Source organism: Mytilus californianus, unplaced genomic scaffold (assembly GCF_021869535.1).
Source record: "Mytilus californianus isolate M0D057914Y unplaced genomic scaffold, xbMytCali1.0.p SCAF_1, whole genome shotgun sequence".
NCBI classification, from domain to species: domain Eukaryota; kingdom Metazoa; phylum Mollusca; class Bivalvia; order Mytilida; family Mytilidae; genus Mytilus; species Mytilus californianus.
Window position 1 is genome coordinate 118,071,138 of NW_026262581.1, and position 25,190 is coordinate 118,096,327.

Consider the following 25,190-nt stretch of genomic DNA (forward strand, 5'->3'; position numbering starts at 1 on the left):
TCTGCATAATACTTTTGATATGTTCGCAATGAAAAAAAAAAACCCTTTGCCTCAGTAATTTCAAGATTTTATAGTGTATTATTTCGCCATAAATACAAATTTTATTGTCAATTTAGCGGTATTTCTAACATTGCCTATAAGAGAGAGATTTGGCTTGCCATAAAACCAGGTTCAACCCACCATTGTTAAATTGAATTGGATTCACTGTAACTCCATTTACCGGTAAATTTCATTAATCTCTTGGACAAAAAAAAAACACCTTTCTCCGACATGGATTTTTTACCTTTACAAGCTAAAAAATTACCATAGAGCAAATTACATGGATGATTAATATTGACCATTTGGTATAGGCATATGTCCGTGTTCAAAGCGATACGTACATGCAGGACATACATTATTTTGTTGAATAAAATCAAATCTACAAATGGGTGCCGTAGGAGGACCACTGGAGTTTTGAGCAAGGATTTCTTGGCATGTAACAGATCGAAAACTCGGGGTTATGATATTTCATGTATATTTTGAACACATGGAGGGTTACCCCGGCATCCTTTGCAAAAAAAAAAAAAATTCTTCTATGTGCCTTCGGACTTTATGTTTTGAATTGTAGTTCCACTTTCCATATTCGGTATTTATTCTGAGTCAAGTGCCTGTGCGGAGACTCCAAGCAGACAACACGCATGTGTATAACGGCATTGTAGATTTTCTTATAATGATAACGAGAGTTGCCGGTCCGGTACACGAATAGATCGGTTAGAAAGCTAGGTTTTAATTTTTAAATTAATTAGATTGGAAAGCTTAATTCGAGGGTTGAAAATAGAGAGCGCAAAAAAGGGGGTTGGGGGTGTTCCACAGGGAATATTTTTATTTTATAAACGCTACATTTGAAAGGTTTATATTTTTCTATTTAATCTTTAACTAGTAATGGGTGCCGTAGGAGGGACGGCATCGGAGTTTTGAGCAAGGATTTCTTGGCATGACAAACAATTTCAGATGTTGGTCCGAGAAGCGTGAACACACCGACCTGACCAACATAGAATTTCCGCTGACCAATGTCCTAACTGAGTGAAAGATACAAACATTTTATAAACATAAAAAGAAAACTTTAAATGTTTAACATATAAGGATTATAAACACTGGACACTTTTAATTTGCAAAACACTCATTTGCAAATCCGCCGCCGCCTCTCCTTAGACCTACAGTGTGGTGTAAATAACCAAAATGTGCGGAATTACATGGGATTCAATAATTTCATTGCTTTTCTGCTGTTATTATTATAAATATTTTGTAATTTGATTTAGAAAAACATGGGATTTTCAATATCCCATGGGATAAGGCAAATCCCATGGGATTGACCATTATCCCATGGGATTTTGGTTAAATCCCATGGGATTTTTTTGGGTCCCATGGGATAATTGTAGTCCCATGGGATATTTGTTGTCCCATGGGACAAAAAAAATCCCATGGGACTATAATTATCCCATGGGATTTTTAATATCCCATGGGACAAAATAAAATCCTATGGAATTTAAATTATAAATATACAGTAATGTGTATGTTACAATGAATTCTGTTTGGTAGTAAAAAGTTTATAATATATATATGAGTGTATTTTGTTTTTTTTCATTTTGTCACAAACATGTATTTAATTTGTTTATATGACAATAAAGATTATTATTATTTTGGAAATATAATAATATTTAAAGTCAAAAAATAAAATCCTTTAACTGAAATAAAATGATGACGTCTTAATAAAAGAAAAAAATATTGATTTGAAATCTTTGTCTTCTTTGTTTTATTATGAAAAATAGAACTGAAAAAATATTTCATATTCTGACTGAATCAATTGACAAAGCACAGTTAATAGTTTACTCTTTTCATGAGGTAAAGTTTTCTTTGTTATAGTTCCATTGCAATACATGAATATGCAAATGATTTGAATCTTATTCCTTTGTGGTGTTCATAATATTACATTTATATTTGTAAATTTATAAAATAAACACTTTTCCTGTTAAGTTTTAGTTTTCTTGTTTCAGCTTGCTATGAACAATTATTCAGTCCACTATATAAGAGTCAAGTAAATAAATTATTTCAGCCACTAGAATATTCCTACAATTCTAAGACAAAACATTTATGCAATCTGTTCTTCAAAAATCTTCCTCCGTACATCTTTATTGGATGGAGCGATTCAAATGAGTGGACAAAGCAAGTTCATTTGGACAACAAAATACTAATATATTTTTTCATTCCTCCCTTCTTTCAATTGATAATTACGTTGTTGCATTTACATGATTAAGTTCTTGAGCATCTATGATCATGATGATATGACTCCTTTTTGTTTATAGTAATTATGTTGAAATTTCCTCTTTCTTATGTAGGAAAAAAACACATTCCATTTCAAATTAATAAAAAAGTCACACTATGTAGAAAAATATCAACTTTAAGTTTGCTGTTCAGTATTGACCTGTTGAATGATGATCATGAAAACCAAGATGTCTGACCTACAAATACACAAAACTCAAAAATTATAAATGAAGAGAAATACAGCAATAAAATGGCTATTTTATCATGTTTATGTACATTTTGATAAAAATTTCATTTGAATATTTAAAATTGTAAGAACTCTTATTTCAGTGCTTTGTGTCTATGGTTTTCATATTAGTTGTTTTTTGTGCCTTGTTGAAGTCTTTCGAGTTAAGCCAATTGCAACAAATGTTTACAGTTTGTTCAAATGTTATGCTGTTATTAAAACCACTATCCCAGGTTAGGGGTGGGTTGGGTGCTCACTAAATGTTTATTTTATTAGTTGATATTTGCTTTGAATTAGCTGTCAGTAACTGTGAGTTCTTATAGATCTGTATGTTGAGTCTTTTTTGTTAAAGGGAAAGAATAAATTTCCAGCCACATCCGGTCTGTGTTTTTGGTAGCTGTTTTTCTGCTTTGTTGCATTCTAATGAGTTAATAAAATTGAGAATGAAAACGGGAATGTATCAAAATAATTTAATTTTGGATGTAACGCGTCTTCTGATTGGCTGACATGGTTTTGTTTATCAGCTCATAGACATAATTTTGTCATGTGACCGTGACGTCATCAATGTTTTTCATGGTTTACTCCGGTTTAAAATGGAATTTAGAATTAAATTATAAGAAATGACTGTAATATTTTTTCTGTCTATTCGAAATAACATAAAAAATGTGGTGCACACTTTAAAATAACCCGCTATGCGGGTTATTCAGTGTGCACCACATTTTTGATGTTATTTCTTCATAGACAGAAAAAATATTATAGTCATTCCTTAAATAACCTGACACAAGAGCAGAAAAAAACCCTTTTCAACTGATTTTATAGTTTTTATATTGAACTGACACTTACACCACTGTCCTTAATTAGAGGATTTGGTGCCAGCAAACATGTTAAACCATGCCACATTTTGTAAGTGTCTGTCCCAAGTCAGGGATCTATTATTCAGTGGTTGTCAATTGTTGCTATATATCATATTTGTTTTTTGTTTATTGTTTTGTGCAAAAATCAGGCACTTAGCTTTCACCTTTATGGTGTTTCCCCCAAGCATGTTTAGCATGGATAGACACCATGCCCTTTTTAAATGACGCCATGCCCTTATTGAATTGTTTTACATTTGTTATTTCATGGCCTTTTATGGATTACTATGCAGTATAGGGTTTGCTCATTGTCGAAGGCTGTACAGTGAACTAATTTTGTTAAATTTAATGTCATTTGATCTCTATTGGAGAAAAGTCTCATTGGCAATCGTACCGCTTCTTATTTTTATATCAACCCTGCCATATTTTGCCTGTCATTATTTACAGGTCATCATTGGCCTCTAATAAGTAATTGCATTGCTTAAAACCACTTAATTGAACTCTGATAGTTTTCTCATTTATCATACCACATCTTATTTTCATAATAATCATTATTCAAGGGCAATAACTTTTATAGAAGTGGACTTACCATTTAGGCTTTGTTGACGTCTGTAAATCTATTTTTGTTGATAATTTCTTTTGTTTATAGTTTCCCTTTATCTTTAATGTTCTTGCCCTACACATAAAAGGGTAAACATTATCATTTAATGACAATAACTACTATTACATAATGAGTAGGCAACTGACAATTTTGGATCATTTGTATCTTGTCTTGCTCATCATTTTTGCTTGATATTATCAATATTCTATGAAAATGAGGTCACAGTAATATTAAACTTGGCAGACAGACATCTTCTTATTTTTATATGACACCTTGTAGTAATTCCATACACCAACAAGTAGACATATGCTTATAATATCTGATAAAATGAATAAAATGCTCCGATGGGCACAGCTTGATACGACCACAGAGGTCGAACCCTGAACAGTTGGGGCAAGTATGGACACAACATTCAAGCTTGATACAGCACTGAATTTGGATTGTGATTAAATATTTGACACAGCATAGGTTTCTGACACAGAATGAATGTGGTCTAAGAACTTAAAAATTTTTAATTTACCTATTCAAACCATATCATTATTATTTGCTTTTATATATAAATCAGAAATAACCAATTTAAAATGGAAAATTTTAAAGAAAAAAAAAGGAAAAAAAGGGAAAAAAAAATCCCCCCCCCCCAATTTTTTGAACCCCCTTATGATTCATCACCCCAAACTCAATCCCAGCCTTCCCTTTGTGGTATGGTACCTTGCAGTACAATTTCAGAGAGATCCATACACTTATGCACAAGTTATTGTCTGGAAACTAGAAAAATGCTTGTTTTTTTGGCCCCTTTTTGGCCCAAAATTCCTAAACGTTTAGGACAATTACCCCCAAGCTCAAACCCAGCTTTCCCTTTGTGATATGGAACCTTGTAGTACAATTTCATAAAGATCCATACACTTACACACAAGTTATTGTCCTGAAACTAGAAAAATGCTTGTTTTTTGCCCCTTTTTGGCCCCTTATTCCTAAAATTTTGAGGCAATTACCCCCAAAATCAATCCCAGCCTTCCCTTTGTGGTATGGTACCTTGCAGTACAACTTCAGAGAGATCCATACACTTGAACACAAGTTATTGTCTGGAAACTAGAAAAATGCTTATTTTTGGCCCCTTTTTGCTAAACATTTTGAGCAATTACCCCCAAACTCAATTCCAGCTTTCCCTTTGTGATATGGAACCTTGTAGTACAATTTCAGAAAGATCCATACACTTACACACAAGTTATTGTCATGAAACTAGAAAAATTCTTGTTTTTTACCCCTTTTTTGGCCCCTAATTCCTAAAATTTTAAAGCAAGCAATTGCCCCCAAAATCAATCCCAGCCTTCCCTTTGTGGTATGGTACCTTGCAGTACAATTTCAGAGAGATCCTTACACTTGAACACAAGTTATTGTCTGGAAACTAGAAAAATGCTTATTTTTGGCCCCTTATTCCTAAACGTTTTGGGCAATTACCCCCAAACTCAATTCCAGCTTTCCCTTTATGATATGGAACCTTGTAGTACAATTTCAGAAAGATCCATACACTTACACACAAGTTATTGTCATGAAACTAGAAAAATGTTTGTTTTTTGCCCCTTTTTTGGCCCCTAATTCCTAATATTTTGAGGCAATTACCCCCAAAATCAATCCCAGCATTCCCTGTGTGATATGGAACCTTGTGGTACAATGTCAGAGAGATCCATACACTAACACACAAGTTATGTCTGGAAGTTACAAAAATGCTTATTTTTTTCCCCTTTTTGGCCCCTAATTCCTTAACTGTTGGTACCATAACCCCCAAAATCAATCCTTATGGTAAAATTTCATAGAGATCCATTCACTTAAACTAAAGTTAAAGTGCGAAAACCAATGTGTCTTCGGACGACGACAACGCCAACGTCATACCAATATATGACCGTATAAAAAACTAAGAAAACTTAGCATTGACCAAAGAACCATAAAATGCGATCATGGTTATATGAATCTGCAAGACAGACATGCACACCTTACAATCATTACATTGGCCAAATATAATTTACCTGTTGCTTAAAGCATATTATAAACTGACAAAACAATGCAAACTTTTCATTGACCAATGAACCATGAAAATGAGGTCAAGGTCATATAAAACATGCCAGACAGACTGTGCATCTCACAATCATTCCATTCACCAAATATAGGGGCCTTATTCATGTTATTACCTAGGAATAGTGATGTCATGGACTAGGAAAATTAGTCTGGGGACATAAATTACTGACATCGGACTAAATATACTAGTAAATTCTGTATCCATGGACTTTTTATACTAGTTATATTTGTCTGACCAGACAATTTATCTCTTACACTAGTTCTCAGAGAGACATGTCACCTTACCTTGACACATTATTCTGACTCTGAACAAACCAGTATTTGCTCTTACTCCTTAATAATACTGCGTGCTTAGGGGAGAAGCAGCAAATACCAACTTTAAAGTCTTTGGTTTTACCCGATTGGGTTCAAAATAAACAACCTTCTGCACGTGAGGTGAACACGCTACCACGAGACCAGGCAGTATAATATAAGGAGTTTACCCAAGATTTAAAGTTTCCAAGTTTTTGCAAAAACTGGATCAAAATCATCATTGAAAAGCAATAACTTTTTAATAAGATTTAAGTTTCTCTTTAATTATTACAGTTTTCGAGATAAAAAGGCAAATTCAAGAAATATGAAGAAAAAAAAATGGTTAAAATCTGTATTTAAGGCAACAACTCCTATGAGTCAGCTGCTAGTTTTGATGCAAATGGACAGTAGATTTTTTTTTCAACATTCTGAACATTTCTACCGTTGTCAGATATTGTCTATCTATTTTAGCCTTTTGTAGCTTATTACGCAGTTTGGCTTTTTAGCCCATTGTTGAAATCTGTACGGTGACCTATATAGTTGTTAACTTCTACGGTTTAAGTTTCTGTTGAAGAGCCGTCACATTGGCAATGATACCATATTTGTATATGTTTTTGTCATGTAGGTGTAAGGAGACAACCTTTTGATTTTCTGGTGGGATAAAAAGGGGAGACAGATTTTTTATCACCTGGCCTGGTAAGTTTTTCAGGGTTCGTAAGGATAGAAAACCCGGCAAATTGTAACAAACCCCTGTGGTACGACCATATTTGCCAAAAGATTAGTCCAAATAATTATGACGTCTTGCAAGGCTATTTTAACTTTTTTCTGGGCACGTAATAGTCAAAGTTGTGACTGAGTGCGGAAAGATGAAGATAGATAGATAGAAAAATTATAAAGGGACATAACTGAAGGAAGGTAAAAGTGACGCTACCCAAATTTGAACTTGATCTGAGTTTTGTGGTAATAAGCATTGTGTGTAAGTCTCATAACATTTGGTTGAGGCTAACTTAAGAAGAGAACAGAAACTAAAAATTCAGCAATTTTTCTATTTGTAAACATGCATAACTCTAGAACGGTTGTGTATAAGTTTTATAACATTTGGTTGAGACAAACTAAAGTTAGAGAACGGAAACGAAAAATTCAGCAATTTTTATGTTTATAAAGGGACATTACTCAAGAATGGTAATTTGTCGCCACCTAATTTCGTACTTAATCTGTATTATGTAGTAATAAGCATTGTGTATAAGTTTCATAACATTTGGTTGAGGCAAACTAAAGTTAGAAAACGGAAACAATAATTTTGTACTTGATCTTAGTTTTGTGGTAATGAATATGTGGTATAGGTTTCATAATGATTGGTTGAGGCAAACTTAAGTTACAGAATGGAAACTAAAAATTTGCAATCGTTCAATTTATAAAGGGGCATAACTCAATAATGGTTAAAGTGACACTACCCAAATTCAACTTGATCTGTGTTTTATCAGTGGAAGTCAAAATTAAACATTGCATTGTATAAAGCATTGATTGTAGTTGATTCAACTATAATAATGGACAAAGGGAGATAATTCCAATTTTAAAAATTACTTGATATTTAGAAGAAAATAAAAATTTTGCAATTTTTCCATTTATAAAGGGGCATGACTCTAGAACGGGTTAAAGTGATGCCACCAAAATTCAAACTTGATCTGTGTTTTGTGGTAATAAGCATTGTGTATAGGTTTTATAACATTTGGTTGAGGCAAACTTAAGTTAGAGAACAGAAACTAAAAATTTGGCAATTTTTCCATTTATAAAGGGGCATAACTCTAGAACGGTTAAAGTGACGCCACCAAAATTCAAACTTGATCTGTGTTTTGTGGTAATAAGCATTGTGTATAAGTTTTTACTTTAACATTTGGTTGAGGCAAACTCAAGTTAGAGAACGGAAACCAATTTTGGGACGTACTGACATATGTACGTACAGACGGACAAGGGTAAAACTTATTGCCCCCACCGCTACGGCGGGGGCATAAAAAAAATAAAATAGCCTTGCTAGACGTCATAATTATTTGGACTACCAAAAGATGTAACCTAATTCTTACTTGTTTGGGGAAGAGGGGATTAACCGAACCACTATTCAATCTAAATCAGTGAACTGAATTATTGTCTTCTGCAGTAGTCCGAGTCGACATCTGTAACTAATCATGCAAATTGATAGTCAAGTATACCTTTTTCAGAATGTCAGTTCACAAAGAATCACTGGTGATAGGGGAGTGTAACCGATAAATTGATCCTGAATCAGATAAGATTTTCCAAGGACGTATAACTAACACAATACGTCCTTGGATTTTCCCAGTAACGGAGAACCCTTTCTTTGGGTGAATATAAACTGAGACTACTATGTGTTATAGTAGTCTCAGATATAAATAGTGACGGGGGTCTCACAAATAAATTTAAATCTGAATTACAGGAACATCGATTAGCAAAGTAAACTTACATATTAATCTCGAAGTTATTTACGATTTACGGTAAAGACAGACTGTGCTCCTGAATTAAGGTATTATACATTTGTGTATTGTACTCGGGGGGGGGGCACTTCCTATATACAAGGTGATATGACGTGCCGCTGGACAGCTTGAAAATATGGGAATAGGTGGGGAAAACTATCAGAAATATATGATAAGGTCGATAAAGTTCCAATTACTTGTATATGAAAAGCCCTGTCATTTTTTCACAGCCGAAAGTCTCGCCGTAAGTAAACATTACATACAGAATCTTAGCCTTAAATATTCCACTTTTCCAACACACCCCACGAAAACCAACCAATATGGGAAAAGGTTACAATTTTACCCTCGCAGTATATGAAAAGGTATAATACATTTTTAAGATCTAAATTACTAAGTATATGAATAGGGTGGGGTAACAGAACCCCAGCGACACCCCTATCAATTAAGTATTGAAGTGCCCCCCCCCCCCCCCCGAGGTATTTTACTGCTACAAGATATTTAAATTGCTAATCACGCACCCGTTGATGAGCAGAGAACCATACTTTCAAGCCAGGGGCAGTCTATACTAACAGTTAGTATAGAAAGACCCTGTAAAAAGGCAGGCAAATCCTAACAGTACTGTAACTTAATGATACATGTATATCAAGTTACAGCACCTCACCCAGCACAGTTAGCAGACTGGTGTGTGTCAGTCTTATAATATAAAACTGCGTAGGTTCATATCGTTTGATTCAACGTTTTTTCGGATATTTTTTAGGACCGTTGTCAACTTGACATTGTCAAATCCGATCGCGACCTGCCACTTTGCAACCTGACCTGCAAAAACATAATTCGACTAAAAACAATGCCAGTCAAAATTGCTTTTCGAGACTTGGCGACTAAAAAAGTTTTAAAATGTGACCTTGTGACCCTACTTGGAATTCTTCATTCATCGGCGTGTGTCGGTTTGGCTAAAAAGGGGGCATTGTTTTTTTTTTCTCGGGACAAAAAATTGTTTCTATCTTTATTAAAAAAAAAAATTAAGACCAATCATAAATTTTTTTTCAAAACTCAGTGTCGTATTTTATTGTTTTCCCAACAATTTTTAATAAAAGCTTAAAATATTTGTTTCACTTCCCTCTGACTTCCCTCCTGATTTTTTTTCTCAAGAAATTATAGAATTAGTAAACGGATATATATATATATGTCTGTGGCCACCGTCATGCAGTTAGATAAGAAATTCCAGCATGCATCATCAAATAATTCATGTGTATTTGTGACATCAACATAACTGAAACATTATATTATTTCCCAGTAATTATGTAAATCATTTTGATTTACAATTATATATGTCTGGGACTTATGCATGTATATATCTCACAGGCACATGTCTCAGAAAAAAAAAATCCTATATACTTTAATAAAAGTATATAGGAAAAAAATTCTGATACAAGTGCCTGTAATATATCTGTCAGTCCCAGAATAATAAATATAATTGTATCTTAATCTTTGGGAAAATCCGATTATTAAATTGTTAAATTCTTTAACGTCATAATTATATCAAGGTTTACATTTTAAAGTTTTGAATTTTAAAGTTAAAATGAATATTCCGTTTTGATCTGAGGAAAAACTTTTTAAACTGTAATGACATGGTCAGTCAACTGATTTGTTGCATGGCTGATTACAGGTAATTAAAGCATGCAGTAATTTTCCATTACGACAGTGCGTGTACCCTGGGGTGTGTATAACGTCTTAGAAATATCATAGTTTTCTCGAGAACATCCTGTCTATGTGTAATACAGATTGATGACATTACACAAATTTTTTTCGTTAAATGTAGTTAAGTATCTGTGTCCATTCCCTATTGCAACACTACAATTCTTTCGAAGAAAAAAATGTTAAAATTAAAAAAAAAAAATCATTTATATAAAATAAAGAAGAAAAAAGTAGCAAATAAACTTATGTAACTACGCATTGAGTAAACATAATTTCACTTTACATGTACAAACCCTTGAGAAAACGTATATATAGATGTGTTTAAAAAGGCCAATTCCCAGTGGATTTATTTCACACTAGGACCACAGGCACTTGTCTCAGAATTTTGTTTCATATATACCTTAATACAGGGACTTTCTATACTAACTTAGTATAGAAAGTCCCTGCTTAATATAACATTAAAAGTATAGTAGGACATTTTTTTTCTGAGACAAGTGCCTGTGACTAGGAACTAAGATAACTAGAACTAAGTTCATTGGAAAGTCTTTTTGTCTGATACATGTATACCTATAGATAATGTACATAATTAAGAACAGCTTCAAATATATGCCTGTAAATTAACGGTACGTCTAAAAACCGCTCAGGACCTCCTGAGTGCAGACAGGACATAAAAAGTCACTCAGGACATGTATATATGTTTTAGTGAGCGTTGAGGGTATACATTCGATAGATAATTTAATATTTGATCTTATAATTTTGGTTTTGATAAAATCAAACCAACATTAAAGAAGTTATTTGGGATACGTCATGCATGACCGATGATCATTTTCAATACCAATCATCATTTTGATTACAACGTTTGATCTTTAATAATTAGGACTGATTGGTGATGGTTATAAACACATACAAGTAAACTTTGCAAACAAACAAAAAAAAACGTTTCCTTGGAAAAAATATAAAAATACATGAATATTGTTTTTACAAAAAAAGTTAAATAAATTTTTCGTTCTGTATGTAATAATTGAAGCCATTTAGAAATATAAGAAATCTTCACATAGTCGGGAAATTTTCAATTCAAGTAATTTCATTTGAAAACGTTAACAAATATAGATCTTATTCGATGTAAAATGTGGCGTCCTTGGAGATCAAAACCCCGTTTAAATAGGGTTTGTCTACTTTCGTCTATTGCCGAACATTCTATAATCAAGGATTTTTACAAATCCTTGCTATAATATAATGAATCGCGTCGCCAATATCACCACAATTACATAAAGTACAAATACAATCTTCTCCTAAATATTTGGCATCTAACAATTACAATAGGAAATTTTGAGTCGAAACTGAAGTACCAAATCTACAAAAAGAATCACTATTTTTTGTAGTAGTAGGCGTTGAAAACTAAACTGTTTATAATCTTTTTTTTCTCCTAAATTAATTGAAACTCCTGAAATAATTTAACATTATCTATAGACAGCTTACATATGCAAATCTTTTTAGAAGTATGTGAGTGTATAGTAATAATTTGTTCATTAACCCCCCTTTTTCCTTCTATAAAATTACATTGTAATCGATTTTATTTCCAAATTTTTGTTTGCTAGGATTGACACTTAGAACGTACAACAAAAAGTAACAAGTAAAAAGTCACGATTCAGTTTTGGGATATTTTTTTCTTTGAATAAACTTAATTTTAAAAACGTTTCAGTATTTTTCTGAAACATTTTTAAAAGGAAACGGACTTGTAAATAAAATTTATTTTTGAATATTAATATGAACAATGATTGTTAAGAAAACAATCTGCAAAAGTGGTTTGGTAATTAACTGAAGTCATGCTGTCAAAAATGTCTCCTTTTTATAAGTTATTGATAAAAAAAAACTATTTGAAGGCGAATTAATCATTTCCTCAACTAAATACATTTATCTATAAATAAAGTCAATTCGTCAAGAACTTTCTCTCATATATTTAAACAATTGTAAAATAATTAATCTAAACCTTTGTCCTGCGACTTTTTGTCCGTTTACCAATACTTATTCCTTGTTAAGTTTTTTCATATCCATTTACGAATACTTATAACGTGATAATTAATTTTTCCGGATGCTTTTTATCCTATTTTCATATCAAACAACCATGTTACCTGTAGAACGGAGTTAAGTACAAATTTAGGAATTTAGTACTTAAAATTTTCAACAACACAATTTTACACTTTCATTTACCTGAATTTTTTTCTACGCTTCGAAGCCGCCACCCTATATCAAACGTATCCAACACCTCGCATGGCGTATTCACGATGTGGAGGGATTGACAATATACAATCAAAGTTAGCAATATACAGCAAGTAAGTAATTGGGTGTTGAATGCCAGTAGATCTGAATTTGTAAATTTTTAAATTGAATTTAACCTGTTTAGAACGTGTATTGTTGAATTGTTCAATAAAATTACACACATAATCTGGGCTGATATGCATAAAACCACTTTAAGTTCAAGGTATCAATAAAACTGGGTCTGCATGAAAAAATGACTTATCACATAATACTAGAACCTATGTTTAGCCGATAAGAAAATATAGCTGTAGGCCTAGTTGAAAATCTTTACAAATTATTTATTCTTTTAATTTCTGTTTGACTGTCTGGGTGCTTCTTATGTGTTTTAAATGCTATAGTCAAGTTTTATATACTGTTGTACGTCATTTGGTCGTTTTTAAGTTTTTGCCATGGCGTTTGTCAGTATGTCTTCGACTTATAAGTTTTATCAAGGATTTGTATAGTGAGATTGGTTTTACATAATCTGCATCTCTTGTGCTGTATTTTAAAATGTATTACAATTGCTGCATCTTTACACATTCATCAATACACCAAAAAATATGAATAAAGCTTTCGTATATATATATAAATAAGGAGATGTGGTACGATTGGTAATGAAACAATTATCCGCCAGATCAAGTCAAAAACCTGATATAAGCAAATGTGACTTACTTACTTACTTTTGTCAGAGAGATCTTGAATCTGAATTCAAGGATACGAAGTGGGAAGGGTTTAGAGGTGGATTAAGGTGAGGGCATGGGGGGCCGCCCCTTTTTTGGAAAAAAAAATGGTTGATTATTTAGAGAATGAATGAAGCGGGCCCCCTCTTTATGACAGTTAGTGTCTCCTTATGACATTTTTTGGATCCGCAACTGGTGAGGACTTCATAAAAAATATTTAGTAAGTTTTTGTTTTGTGATAAATAATGTATTTAGATACAAATAGAATAAAATAAACTACCGAAAGCTTAAGTATGGATGGGGGTTAACAGAATAGAGAATAACGGGCAAACAATAAAGATTAAAGAATAATGAAATGCTAAAATATGAGGAAAGAGAGTAATGAGCAAAAAGTGTAAGTTTGTAGAAATATAGCAAAAAAAAAATAAAGAACACAGAAAAAGAAGACCCCCCCCAAGATCCTGACTTCAACTTTGACGCTGCCGGGATATTTTTTAGACAAAGTGCACGTATTAGTAGTCAGCCGAAACAGAGACATATATACACATATAAACTTTTCCATCTTTAGAGAATAATTATTCCCAGCACATGAATTACTTTCTTATGACATACTGGATTTGTGTATAAAAGTTGTTTTATCCATATTTTCACCAGCTTTGATGCAATTTACAATTAAAAATGACCATTCAAGCTGTCGGCCATTTTCATTTTCTTCAATATAAAGACAGGCACCTGTCCATGGCAACAGTTTATAAAATTGTCCATCTTTAAAGAACAAATGTACCCATCACCATTGATCACAGGAATTACTTTCCCAAGACATACCGGTTTTTGTCGAGCCTGCGACTTTTGGTCGCAGAAAGCTCGATATAGGGATAGTGATCCGGCGGCGGCGGCGTTAGCTAACTTCTTAAAAGCTTTATAATTCAGAAGGTGGAAGACCTGGATGCTTCATACTTTGTATATGGATGCCTCATGTTACGAAGTTTCCGTCAGTCACATGTCCAATGTCCTTGACCTCATTTTCATGGTTCAGTGACTACTTGAAAAAAAAGTTAACATTTTTTGTAATGTTAAATTCTCTCTTATTATAAGTAGTAGGATAACTATATTTAGTATGTGCGTACCTTGCAAGGTTCTCATGCCCGTCAGACAGTTTTCACTTGACCTCGACCTCATTTCATGGATCAGTGAACAAGGTTAAGTTTTGGTGGTCAAGTCCATATCTCAGATACTATAAGCAATAGGTCTAGTATATTCGGTGTATGGAAGGACTGTAAGGTGTACATGTCCAACTGGCAGGTGTCATCTGACCTTGACCTCATTTTCATGGTTCAGTGGTTATAGTTAAGTTTTTGTGTTTTGGTCTGCTTTTCTTATACTGTATGCAATAGGTCTACTATATTTGGTGTATGGAATGATTGTAAGGTGTACATGTCTAGCTGGCAGGTGTCATCTGACCTTGACCTCGTTTTCATGGTTCAGTGGTCAAAGTTAAGTTTTTGAGTTTTGGTCTTTTTTTCTAATACTATATGCCATAGGTCAACTATATTTGGTGTATGGAAATATTTTATGATCTATATGTCAGTCACGTAGGTTTTATATGACCTTGACCTCATTTTCACGGTTCATTGATCAGTGTTAAGTTTTTGTGTTTTGGTCTGTTTTTCTTAAACTATAAGCAATAGGTCAACTATATTTGTTATATGGAAGAATTGTTAACTGTACATGTCTGCCTGGCACGGTTCATCTGACCTTGACCTCATTTCATGGTTCATTGGTCAATGTTTAGTTTTCTTGGTTAATGTTAAGTTTATGTGACAGTTGTAATAAAGCTTTATATTTAGGACTATCAACATAATATCAATGATTAGTAAAGAAGGCGAGACATTTCAGTGTGTGCACTCTTGTGTGTATATAAATTGTTTTTTTTTATTATTTCCACCACTTTGATGACATTTACAAGTTTATATACATGTATATTTACATTCAGTATCTGACAGCATTTTTTTTTTAACAGGATCCTGCATGTTATAAAAGAACAAAGATGTGGATCAAATTTACCTAACAGTGCAACATACAAGAGATGTAATATCATACATGTGCTGAATGTAGGACTCCCTAGCCTTTTTGATTGAAAAAAAAGATTCCCTGGCAGACAGGAACAACTATTAGTGATGACTTTTTTCAAATGTTACTGCACAGTCATGTAGTGGACCGATTACATGTACTACTATCAATGTGATACTAAAAAATGGTTTTGTAAGAGAGAAAATGACATGTGCTTATCCTGACTGAGAAAATACCACATTATTGTAGTTCAAATATCATAGTTCATATGCCAAACTTGATGTACATGTGTATGCGATTTTTGTGCAAGTGATGGTGACATCATTGAACTAAGAATAAATACAAGACTCCGCATTCAATCTATTGAATTTGAAACAGAAGTGGCAGTTGTGCAGAGACTATACGGATAAAAATGCAAATAAATATCTTGTGTTCAACTTCATTTGTCTTCTTTACGTTTACAAAGTATACATGTACATAATTTTTACATACATGTATAACAATATGATGATGTAGTATGATTGCCAATGAGACAATGATTTACATGTATGACTATCATTGGAAGGCCACTCTATAATATCTTTGTATATCATGAGAATGGAAATGCTACCTTTGTAGCATAAAGGTAGCATAATGTAAAAAAAGGGAAAATGTTCATTTATTCAACAACACTCCTGTGAATATATAACTTGACAGTACTAAAGGCAAAATATTTCGTTTCACAAATTCCTTCCTCTCCTCGGAAAATAACATATTTAATTGTTTACATGAAATGACAAAATGTGTAGAATAAGAAGCAAGAAATGTTCACTCTACTTGTACACTACTAGTCGCTCATATTAGTCATCATCTATGTTTGTTTCAGTCCTTTAACAATGGTGCTTGTTTATATTTATCTGTTGTGTTGTGTTGTGTTGTTTCAGTTTTACATGTCCTCATTCTGTGATCACTGTTTCACCTCGCCTATTTTGAAAAATGTTAATGCAAATATTTTCTGCAATAAATTGAAAAGGCACAGCTGCTATGACTATTCAGAAATGTGAGGTATATGTCAATGAGACAACAACCCAACGACAAAAATATTCTTTGCACATCTATGAATGTTTAAGAATTCTTGTGGAGGTCAAAAGCACATAACGTGTACTTATATATTGGTGACCTGGTACATGTATGTACCTATTGATGCATTCCGTCCTAAACATAAATTGTGTGAAGAGACCAAGCAGTTTATATGCTTATAAGAAAACTGATATTAAAATGAATTCCTGTATAACAAATTCCGGGAATGAGACACTATTTTATTTAAACCAGATGAGATATTAGTGGTAAAGGTTTAAACAGAAGCAGGAGATGTCAAGGGGCAATACAAAAAGTACAAGGTCATGTAACACAGATAAAAAAATGACAAATGAAAAGAAAATAACAGCCCACATAGCACTGCACCGAAACATAAACCCACAAAAGATCAGATAAAACTTGTCTTCAATTTTAAATCTTTCTAATTTCAAACTCGAGTTTCACACCCGATAGGAAAGAGTAAAGATAAGGATGTTGCAGTACTTCTGTGGTCTATGAAACAGAACATTAAAATTCTACAGTTCAGCAGAGCATTTTACTGTACTTATGATACACGTTGTTTTTAATCAGGGTCTGTGATATTAAGTCTATAAAAGAACTACAAATAATGACAGATTCATATTCAATATTTCATGACAGCAAAAATAGTGAATTCGACAACACTGTACATAATGTACGTTTATTTAGGAAATTCATGCAAAGGTTCCACAAATAATGTAATTGTAGGTCAATCAAAAATTAATCATTTAAATCCGTTTTCCACGAGACAAAATTTGACATGTTAAATGACTATTTTTGTTCCTGATTGAATACTATAGTAGAATGTAGTCTGACAGTAAGTCACAGGACAAAAAGTCACGGACGAAAAGTCACAATTCAGTTTTGAGATTATTTTTCTCTGAACAAGAAAACACTAATTTTAAAAATATTTTTTTGATTTTTTATTGAACTATAATATATGAAGCAACTTTGTAATTAAAATTTATTCAATAAATATCAATGATGATCAAATAATTGTTATGATAACAAAATGTCAAAGTGGTTTGGCACTTAAATGGCTTCATGGTGCCAAGAAATATATTATTTGCATGATTAAAATTTAATAATTTTTCATTTATCAAGGCTTATGAACAATTTCCTGAAATTAAAAATTAATAAATGTAAAAAAAGATATTATTTGAAGATCTTTCTCTTATATATTCAAAAAATTGTCAATAAATTATTTGTGACTTTTTGTCCTATCCAATTTGTGACTTTATGTCCTGTGACTTTCTGTCCGTTTACCCTATTCATAGTATAGCCCAGTGTTTCTGTTAAAATAAAGTTCTGGTCATGGTTAAAATAATGTCAGAATTTGTTTAGTTGTAAAAACAATTACCAAGTAATAATCCACTTAGAACTTCACCTCCGGCAAAATTCAGGTGATCGGAGGGCAATAAATTGCGTAATCGCACACCTGTGAATCCAGTCACAACTCTAAGGAAATAATGACCGGAAAATCGGACACACATAATTTCACTGTGTAATTTAGAAGCAAACTTTAGCAAAGAAATGTTTCTTGTAATATCATGATCATTACCAGATTTTACTTTTTAAATTAAAAGAAATGCCGAAAAAAAGAAAAAAATATTTTCTCAATCAAATACATTTAAAAAAATACAACTATTTCAAGTAGTATTTTAGAAAAAGAATTTATTTGATCTGAAATAAGTTTTCCTATTACTTTTCTTGATTAGCTATCGAGGTTATTCATCCCTGACTTGTCTACATGTTGTAGAATAATTATCGACGAGAATCTCATTCCGGGCCGCGTTTTTTAACGGGATTTCACGGAGTTGCCAATCTCTGTGTATATATGTCTCTGGCCGAAACCACTAAGCGTTTTGCATCGATACGTTTTTTTTTTCGGGATACTGCATGACTGCATAGTAAACTATCAATGTACTAGTTAATGTTCTCGAGGGGTGACCCTATTACAGAGACAGATATACACATATGTGTAAATATGTCTCTGCCCTATTACGTGTCAGTAACCTCCTCGACACGGTTCATTTTTACGGCGGCTCAGTTTTGTCTTAAGAATAAACATAATTGATAAGTTTCTTTCCCCTGCATTTCTCGATCGCACTTGTAAATAGCACATTGGTCTCAAGACATTGGTTACAACACTTGCCGTCAGTACTCAAAATTGGAAAAATATTAAATAAGAAGGTATAGAAAATTAAATTAATGCACACACACTATTATCAACCACAGACATGATGTTTTTTTCTCAATTTGCCTAAATCGTTATTCCGCAATACAACGAGGGTGAAAACCCACCACTTTGAACACAGTCACAGGCACCGGCATGCTGTGAACTTGTAAGTTTCCCAAATGAGTAACTATCCATTACTTTTCTAGTGTAAAGTTTTATTTAATACACATTTGATTTGAAATGGCATATCAGAGAGATATATAAACATATATCAATGGCTGATTTGGGGGGGGGGGTTGTTTGGAAAAATTTGGTTGATTATATAGGGATCACTGAAGCATGACTGGAGCCGGCCCTCCCTTATGAAAAGTTCTGGATCTGCCACTGTATATTCATAAAATAAACCAACAAATTATCCAAAAGATGAATAATACTTAATACTTACGACTAAGATTGATTATAAGTATACTTGAGTCGGTTTTACAAAAAAAAAACTTACAATTTATCGTAAGTATACTGTATTGTACATGACTTAATTACTATCAATATTATTTGTAAGTTTTTTTGTGAAACTGACTGCTGAATTGTTTTTCCATGCTTATGGTACATCTAAGTTGTATGCTTTTTTTAAAACCACCTCCAGGGTATAATGTCTGCTCGCCCATAGAATCTGTTTGTAGATATAGGAAGATGTGGTATGAGTGCCAATGAGACAACTCTCCATCCAAGTCACACAATTTATAAAAGTAAACCATTATAGGTCAAGGTATGGTCTTCAACACAGAGCCTAGTTTTTATCAAAAATGAAATATATTGATATTAATAGTATACAGGTTAAATAATTTATTCATACATTTTTAATTGACTGACTAGAATTATCATGATTATTGAGGAATTTGAACCATTCCTATTTTTAAAAAGGGACAAAAATAAAATTTATATATAATAACAGGGTGATACAAATGAGAAAAACTCAAGAAATTGTTTTCAATTAAGATAAATACATGGTTTTCAGTTGATTTTTAAAGCAGAGGCAGATTTAGTTTAAAGTTGGAAAAAATTGTTTGTACCAACAAAAATAAATACAGAAAGTTAATCCAGAATTATGTGTTTATCATTTTTTTTTATGTTTAGGTTGCCAGCAAGATGAAAAGAACAATGCAGTTCAAAAGTCAAAATGTGGATAAGCTGCGGTACAAGGTCCTACTTTTGCAGATTTTCATATTTTGCATGAATGAATTTGAAGTTTATATCCTGGAGGGCAGAGAAAGAAAAGAAACACTTCAGTTTTCCTGCTTCTGAAGGATAAATGTAAAACATCTTGTTTGGTAAGTTTTATGCTCTGTTATGATAGTGTTTGTGCATCCATCTGTCTTTCTCTAAATTGTATTCACTTTAAGTTTTTGGTTACAGTTCACCATGAACTTCAGTTAGTAACTTGTGGTTTTACATGTATATACTCAAAATTTAGTACTTTAAAATGTTCATGTATTTTTGTCGAGCCCGCAACTTTTGTCGCAGAAAGCTCAACATAGGGATAGTGATCCGGTGGCGGCTACGGCGGTGGCGTTAGCAGTGGGCGTTAGCTAACTTCCTAAAAGCTTTATATTTTAGAAGGTGGATGCTTCATACTTTGTATATAGATGCCTCATGATACGAATTCTGTCTGAAACATGTCCATTGTCCTTGACCTCATTTTCATGGTTCAGTGACTACTTGAAAAAAAAGTTCAGATTTTTTGTAATGTTAATTTCTCTCATATTATGAGTAATAGGATAACTATATTTGGTATGTGCGTACCTTGCAAGGTCCTCATGCTCGTCAGAGAGTTTTCACTTGACCTAGACCTCATTTCATGGATCAGTGAACAAGAACTTAGTCTTAGATGCATGATTTTTTTTATTAGTTGTTAGTGGCTTTGTACTAGCTGTCAGTAACTGCGAGTACTCTCAGATCTGTACTTAGTGTCTTTTTTGTTGTTTGGATGTACAAGTACCCGGCCACGTCCACTTGTATTTGTAGTATTTGTATTTTTATCCATCTGATGAGTTAAGCCTCTTTCAACTGATTTTTTTTGCGGTCGTATATTGGTATGATGTTGGCGTCGTCGTCGATAAGTTTCAATATGGATCTCTGACATTGTACCACAAGGTTCCATATCACAAAGGGAATGCTGGGATTGATTTTGGGGGGTAATTGCCTCAAAATATTAGGAATTAGGGGCCAAAAAAGGGGCAAAAAAGAAGCATTTTTCTAGTTTCATGACAATAACTTGTGTGTAAGTGTATGGATCTTTCTGAATTTGTACTACAAGGTTCCATATCACAAAGAGAAATCTGGAATTGAGTTTGGGGGTAATTGCCCAAAACGTTTAGGAAAAAGGGGCCAAAAATAAGCATTTTTCTAGTTTCCAGACAATAACTTGTGTTCAAGTGTATGGATCTCTCTGAAATTGTACTGCAAGGTACCATACCACTAAGGGAAGGCTGGGATTGATTTTGGGGGTAATTGCCTCAAAATTTTAGGAATTAGGGGCAAAAAAGGGGCAAAAAACAAGCATTTTTCTAGTTTCAGGACAATAACTTGTGTGTAAGTGTATGGATCTTTATGAAATTGTACTACAAGGTTCCATATCACAAAGGGAAAGCTGGGTTTGAGTTTGAGGGTAATTGCCCTAAACGTTTAGGAATTTGGGGCCAAAAAGGGGCCAAAAAAACAAGCATTTTTCTAGTTTCCAGACAATAACTGGTGTTCAAGTGTATAAATCTCTCTGAAATTGTACTGCAAGGTACCATACCACAAAGGGAAGGCTGTTATTGAGTTTTGGGGTGATGAATCATAAGGGGGTTCAAAAAATTTGGGGGGGGGGGGATTTTTTTTCCTTTTTTTTTCTTTAAAATTTTCCATTTTAAATTGGTTATTTCTGATTTATATATAAAAGCAAATAATTATGATATGGTTTGAATAGGTAAATTAAAATTTTTTAAGTTCTTAGACCACATTCATTCTGTGTCAGAAACCTATGCTGTGTCAAATATTTAATCACAATCCAAATTCAGAGCTGTATCAAGCTTGAATGTTGTGTCCATACTTGCCCCAACTGTTCAGGGTTCGACCTCTGCGGTCATATCAAGCTGCGCCCCAGCAGAGCATTTTATTATTGTTCGTTCTTATGTTGTACTGTTACACCACTGTCCCAGGTTAGGGGGAGGGTTTGGATCCCGCTTACATGTTTAACCCCGCCACATTCTGTATGTATGTGCCTGTCCCAAGTCAGGAGCCTGTAATTCAGTGGTTGTCGTTTGTTTATGTGTTACATATTTGTTTTTCGTTCATTTTTTGTACATAAATTAGGCCGTTAGTTTTTCGTTTGAATTGTTTTACATTGTCATTTCGGGGCCTTTTATAGCTGACTGTGCGGTATGGGCTTTGCTCATTGTTGAAGGCCGTACGGTGACCTATAGTTGTTAATTTCTGTGTCATTTGGTCTCTTTTGTAGAGTTGTTGTCTCATTGGCAATCATACCACATCTTCTTTTTTATATTTAAGGTTAAGTTTTGGTGGTCAAGTCCATATCTCAGATACTATAAGCAATAGGTCTAGTATATTCGGTGTATGGAAGGACTGTAAGGTGTACATGACCAACTGGCAGGTGTCATCTGACCTTGACCTCATTTTCATGGTTCAGTAGTTATAGTTAAGTTTTTGTGTTTTGGTCTGTTTTTCTTATACTGTATGCAATAGGTCTACTATATTTGGTGTATGGAATGATTGTAAGGTGTACATGTCTAGCTGGCAGGTGTCATCTGACCATGACCTCATTTTCATGGTTCAGTAGTCAAAGTTAAATTTTTGAGTTTTGGTCTTTTTTTCTAACACTAAATGCAATAGGTCAACTATATTTGGTGTATGGAAACATTTTATGATGTACATGTCAGTCCCGCAGGTTTAATTTGACCTTGACCTTATTTTCACGGTTCATTGCTCAGTGTTAAGTTTTTGTGTTTTGGTCTGTTTTTCTTAATCTATAAGCAATAGGTCAACTATATTTGTTGTATGGAAGGATTGTTAGCTGTACATGTCTGCCTGGCATGGTTCATCTGATCTTCACCTCATTTCCATGGATCATTGGTCAATGTTTAGTTTTCTTGGTTAAGTCTGCTTCAAGGGAAACTATAAGCAATACCGGTAGGTCAACTGTATTTAGTAATTTGAATGATTGTAAGGTGTACATATATTTCTTGTCAGGTTTATATGACCTTGAATTCATTTTCTTGGATCATGTTGAGTTTATGTGATAGTTGTAGTAAAGCTTTATATTTAGGACTATCAACATGATATCAATGATTAGTAAAGAAGGCGCAACATTTCAGTGTGTGCACTCTTGTGTATATATTAAACACCACATTTACTGTTTTTACCCTGATTTTATGGATCACTGAACATAGACATGTCATAATGTGAAATTATAGTACATTCTTAGGTTAAAGTTTTAGGTTAAGGTACATAGCTTACCATGAAGTTGAATTTCATGCACATGTTCATTATGTGGTGAATTTTTAAATTCAGTGCCAAACTAAGATTTTGAGCCTGATTACATGATTGACTAGACATTGACACATGCTAGTGTTTGCCAGGCATTGTGTCCTGTACTAGGAATTTGTCCTGTACTAAGAACTTTAATAGTACTCGCTGAGTATAGAGTTTTTGTGAAAGTTTAATATTAGTGAGATTTTTGCATGACATCCTGTCAACTGCTTGTTGATCATGTTTATACATGTCTTAAAATTAATATCTGACACATTGGTGTTTTGTGAACTTGGAAATAAGTTATTTGATAGAATAATAATGTTTTGAGATTATCAAAATAAAAAATATCCCATTTTTACTACATTGTGTATTAATGATTAAGTATATAAAAAAGAAGATTTAGGATATATGTATAACCATATATAAAAATGAGACAGCAACCAAACAACACAAAAATAAGAAAAAAAACCAATATAATTTTTTGTATCAATGTTATAATTTCCAACATGTCCAAAGAGTTCAATGTATTTTCTAATTGAAATAAAACACAAGTGGAACTCTTTCAGAACTTCAGAAGCTTAAAGAAGTGCTGTTTCTATTGTTGGCTTTCTGTATAATATATTGCAAATTCTTGTGAAAAATGGAATTTTATTGTAATTGCCTAAAGTTTTAACATTGATCTATATATATATATAACTACTGGGGAAAATACCCAAATGTTATAAAGAAGAATACATAAATTGATTGTTATATAATATTAGAATAGGAAGATGTGGTATATTGCTAATTTGACAACTCTCCATCAGAGACCAAAGGATGTAGGAGGTTAGCAACTGATAACACTGGACAACCTTCAACAATCAGTAAAATCCATACCGCATAGCTATTTTTTTATTGAAAAATCATATGTTCTTGCTACATGTATGTATACAATTTTTTATTATCCATAACTTCGGATTTTATTGGTTCTTTTTCAGAAGGATTGGAATTCATCACTGAGAATAGAAGGAGAAAACACAGAAACAAGACCAAAATAAATTCAAAGACAAAAGTCAGATCAGTTATTATTTTCATCACTCAGCCAATGAATTGCAGTTCTATTAAATATCTAAAGATATTAAAACCACAATAATGACAATGTTGTGTGCTGAATGGCAAAAAAAGTGGACTATACATTACGATCACACAATGCTGGATGATAAGAAACTATTAATTTTTTGGGTGGAGGGATATCCTGAAAAAAAAATAGATTTATGTAAAAAGCTACTAGTATGTTAAGACTATTAATAGAGTTTTCATTGATTTCAAATGGGAAAAAATTGTGTTTCAAAAAAGTGTTCTAGAATTCATAAATAAACATATATTGATACTTACATTATCTGATTTGTTGTTTAAAAGTTTAGTTTTGAACAGTTATAGAACAATATAATTGCGTTAACATTTCCAAGGAAAAAAAAGATATTCAACTAAAAAGATTCATCTTAAAATAATTTACTACCAAACAGAATTCATTGTAACATACACATTTATTTACTGTATATTTATAATTTGAATCATAGGATTTTATTTTGTCCCATGGGATATTAAAAATCCCATGGGATAATTATAGTCCCATGGGATTTTTTTTGTCCCATGGGACAACAAATATCCCATGGGACTACAATTATCCCATGGGACCCAAAAAAATCCCATGGGATTTAACCAAAATCCCATGGGATAATGGTCAATCCCATGGGATTTGCCTTATCCCATGGGATATTGAAAATCCCATGTTTTTCTAAATCAAATTACAAAATATTTATAATAATAACAGC

The 25,190-nt window shown here is 32.9% G+C and overlaps 1 long non-coding RNA gene across 1 annotated transcript; it reads left to right on the forward strand.

Annotated features, from left to right (window-relative positions):
- The first annotated feature begins 18,513 nt into the window (after positions 1-18,513).
- Positions 18,514-24,749, forward strand: LOC127732149 (uncharacterized). The gene is made up of 3 exons (XR_007996082.1): positions 18,514-19,012; positions 19,981-20,174; positions 24,354-24,749. It is a non-coding gene; the product is annotated as an uncharacterized LOC127732149 (long non-coding RNA).
- The last annotated feature ends 441 nt before the right edge of the window (positions 24,750-25,190 follow it).